Raw genomic sequence first — 4,262 nt, 5'->3', positions numbered from 1 at the left:
GATGAAATTGTGGACATTGTAATGGAAGCGCACTCTTATGATGGGTGTCAAGTTGTCGGTTACCTCATGTGAAGATGATACTAGGTGCATAGAAATGAGAGATAAGTGTGTCTCGCTTTGTGTTGCGTCCTTTGCGAGGGTTTCAACGTACTCACTCGTTAGGTGCCATGAGGCGCTGCTATCCAGAGAAATTTGAAGGCAGGTCCATACCGCTATAGCTGTACCATCTTCCACGTCATCTTTGTAAAATGTACATTATTGTCCCTCCGGCTTGCTGGAATGTTGAGAGCTGATTGTACGTTTAATGAGTCATCATGTTCAGTCCCAGAGCCGTGACGAATTGTTGAACTCCCAAAAGGCCATTGTCTCTCTGGTAAGAGCTATGTGTCGTGGGGCAGGGAGAATGTCCATTCTGCTGGGAGATCAGAAGGGAAAAAACTCTACCCACATATGTTTGACCGGTTAGACAATAGTTTAATTTCATCTGGCCTCTGGATTGGCAAGTTTGTGAATTTGTTGTTAATGACTGGCTTCTCACGTTTTGAAAGGCGCACGTCGCAGAAAGTGTGAATTAAGAAATAGAAGCTACTGAATTGTGGAATATTACTAATAAAAATTTGCAGGTGACTGCCAAACAGTGATTCTCATTATTATGACAATCTCAGCTGATGGAATCTTGAATTCGTCCACACGTTAGAGCTTTTAGCACTTAGGCGAAATTAATGTGATTTAGTAATACATTTAACTGTCTGCACAGAAAACTAGAGCTGAATGATCCTCACGATTGTTGAAGGTAGCATGATGGAGGAATTTACATTGCGAGCATCACAATCGTTATAACCTTTCAAATACAAAACTGCAGTTAAATTCAAGAACTTCTAGTTCCATGTTAATATTCTGAAATCTGGATCATTACATCAAACCGTTAACGGACAGTCTTAGCTAATGACAAGGCGCGCTGGCTTGCACAAAAATCCCATCTCTTCCAGAGATGTCGGTCGCCTTTAAGATGTGCACGAGTATTCAGGGAGTGAATTTCCGTTCACACTTGTTAATAGTCTCTTAGGCATGGACTAATGGTCGCCGGCCGCGGTGGTCTAGCGGTTAAGGCGCTCAGTCCGGACCCGCGTGACTGCTACGGTCGCAGGTTCGAATCCTGCCTCGGGCATGGATGTGTCTGATGTCCTTAGGTTAGTTAGTTTTAAGTAGTTCTAAGTTCTAGGGGACTGATGACCACAGATGCTAAGTCCCATAGTGCTCAGAGCCAATTTTTGACTAATGGTCTCAGAGAATATCGTGGAAACATACATTGTGATATTAGCTTCCGGCTTGCCCTTCACCAGGAACGGTTGCAGTATGTGTCATCTCTAACACTTCTCGCCCGGAACGTCGATTCATTCTGTGAAGGGGGGACAACACATCGTCAGCTAACATCAGACCAGTATCTTCAAAGATATTCAAGCTTTTCCGTAGTCGCATGGGTCGCTGAACGTTTGTGCTAAAAGGGAATCTGGTTATCATCTCGTTTTTTGCATGTTGACTTCTTCTAGTACGTCATGACGTTTGACTGTCACGCATTACCGTTGGTGACATTCACTTCAAATATCATTTATGTGTATCGCTCCGCAAATACGGTGCCGATTATACACAGGAGCGACATTCGTTCTCACACTATCCTTGTTCACCACAAAAGCACGCGAAGAATTCATGTCTCACCTACTGAGAAATAGTATCCATTTTTGCCCAGCGTCAGACCATCGTCACTTTTTGCAACTTGGCTAAACTGCTTTTCTTAATCATCATACCACTGAGTGGAATGTGTACTGGAGGCCTGTCAGTCTCCTTAAATACATCCCTCATCAGATCCCATCAAGTGATATACTGCACGTATCTGCTGACATACTGCACGTTATCTAGGAGATGATCATACTAGTATCAGTAGAGAACATTTTCATAGGGAGATAAACATTTGCATGTATAGAACTGTCTCATTCACCCCCCCCCCCCCTTTTAAATATTTCACCCTGCCTCATCCCTTTAATATTATATGCAGTCTGTCTTCAGGCCACGAGTGGCCTACCGGGACCATCCGACCGCCGGGTCATCCTCAGTGGAGGATGCGGATAGGAGGGGCGTGGGGTCAGCACACCGCTCTCCTGGTCGTTATGATGGTATTCTGGACCGAAACCGCTACTATTCGGTCGAGTATCACGAGGCTGAGTGCAACCTGAAAAATGGCAACAGCGCATGGCGGCCAGGATGGTCACCCATCCAAGTGCCGACCACGCCCGACAGCGCTTAACTGCGGTGATCTCACGGGAACCGGTGTATCCACTGCGGCAAGGCCGTTGCCCCTTTAATATTGGGTTAACACAAATGTTACGAAGTTGAAACTCAAGGTATTATTCTAAATTCTGTAGCACTCCCATGATCTTGGATTAGATAATCCTTCTCGTGTGAACTGTTGCATTTGCATGACATTAAAGTATACATGTCAAACTTCACATGCACCGTCATCAGTTAATAAAGGTACTAGTGTAATCAAAGAGGCATTCATCACATGAAATAATATGCAACCTGTGAAATCATTTAATTGATAGAATTCATACTGGTCTCATACGATCTGCACCACATCGACATGCTACAGTGGATTCGAAGCAATGAACACTGCGATACATCGAACTAACGAACATGTATGCTGTCTTCTGTAATATGATGCGTACGTCCCTCTTCAACCGTTTCCTTAACCGAGTGCCTTTAATTCATATTGTGTCCCCATATCGTGAATGGATACATCAAAGACATAAGAACACGTCTATCTGTTCAGGCTTCCAACTGTGGTACGTGTCAGCTTTATGGCAACGTACGTAATAATTAAATAATTATGGATATTACGCCATATTTCTGTACATATAAGAAAAATATTTCGTCAGCACTCAGTTTAAAAGGCTTGGGTTAATATTCTTGTCAGGTCTTCAGCAGGATCATATAATGATTTGGTTATAAAACTGACAGGGATGTAATCAATTAATGGCCCGCGAAAGTTGACTTAGTCTCCTTACAGTCTGTCCTCAAAGAGTAAGACTGAAAATATTAACGTCCAGGGTTTCAGATACTGTTTTCACTTACTTCCCCTCAGACAACGTTTCATGGGTGCGGAAAAAAAACAGGTTATCGGATGGTTGGGATCTCACCTTAAAGATCACACCATTATTGGCTGGATGAGCCGGTTCTCACAGGACAGTTCCTAGAAACGTTCATACGAATCTTCAGAGTTATCTCGTTTTCTAGGCATCTGGTGTATTATGGACGTCATTGGCAACCAAGTAACCTGTAAATTGTCTTCCTGTTGTTCCAAAACGTACACTACCTACAAAAAAGTATCTATACAACTGTCACGAGAGATGGACCCACAAGTATAAAACAACTCGTGTAGTGGAGGAAATACGAGTACGTTGCTCGTGAATTACCTATAGTAACACGCATCTGATGAACCTATCGATTGTCTTGGCCTGCAGGTCTATGACTTGTCCAAAAGATACCTGTGTCCTAAAAAGTCATTTTCTGATTTTTATTATTCACTGTAACTGTAAATCGAAATCAATTACATAAAGAGCTTAGCCTCCCTCGCATTCTAAGTCTCGCTGATGGTTAAGAAACATATTCGAATATTTACATTAAGTATTTAATATGGTTGTGTGGAAGTCTAGAGCATAGATTTCAGTGTGGATGCATCGGTAACGACGAATATTACAATCAGGCAAATTCTTCTGTAATCGCCTTCAACGCTTTTCCACAGACACGGAAACACCTCATCAGCAGCACAAAAATTGAGACGCAATGTGAGTCCGTCTCTGAAAGGACTTGCTATCGAACAGGCACTTCCTGCTGGAATCTTGCTCTAGACGCTTACGTTGCTACACCAAATTTGTTCTTAAATATATATGTCAACAATATCCATGTCGCTTTCAGGATTCCCGATGCAGTCGATGATAATGAGGCACTCTCCCCGGCGCTAATGGTGCATGGAGATGGGCCTAGATGCTCTCGTCGGCATCACATTAACGGCGTTCTCACTAAAGCGTTGTGTGACACTAAAAAATAAATTACCCATCCACTCAACCTTTTTAGCCTCACTGCGTGGTCTGCCGCGCAACCGTATTATCTTTAAGAGAAGAGACCCCCATTAATCCATGAGAACTCACAAAAATACAGGCGTGCCTTGCACCGAATGTTGTCGTCAAGTGAATTCTTTGCTTCGT

At 43.1% G+C, this 4,262-nt stretch overlaps 1 pseudogene; it reads right to left on the bottom strand.

Annotated features, from left to right (window-relative positions):
- Nucleotides 1-2,235: 2,235 nt before the first annotated feature.
- LOC124557173 lies at nucleotides 2,236-2,353 on the bottom strand (annotated as a pseudogene).
- Nucleotides 2,354-4,262: the final 1,909 nt, after the last annotated feature.

Source organism: Schistocerca americana, chromosome X, assembly GCF_021461395.2.
Source record: "Schistocerca americana isolate TAMUIC-IGC-003095 chromosome X, iqSchAmer2.1, whole genome shotgun sequence".
Classification (NCBI taxonomy): Eukaryota; Metazoa; Arthropoda; class Insecta; order Orthoptera; family Acrididae; genus Schistocerca; species Schistocerca americana.
Note: the sequence above shows the minus strand (reverse complement) of the source record. Positions and strands in the feature narration are given on the sequence as shown.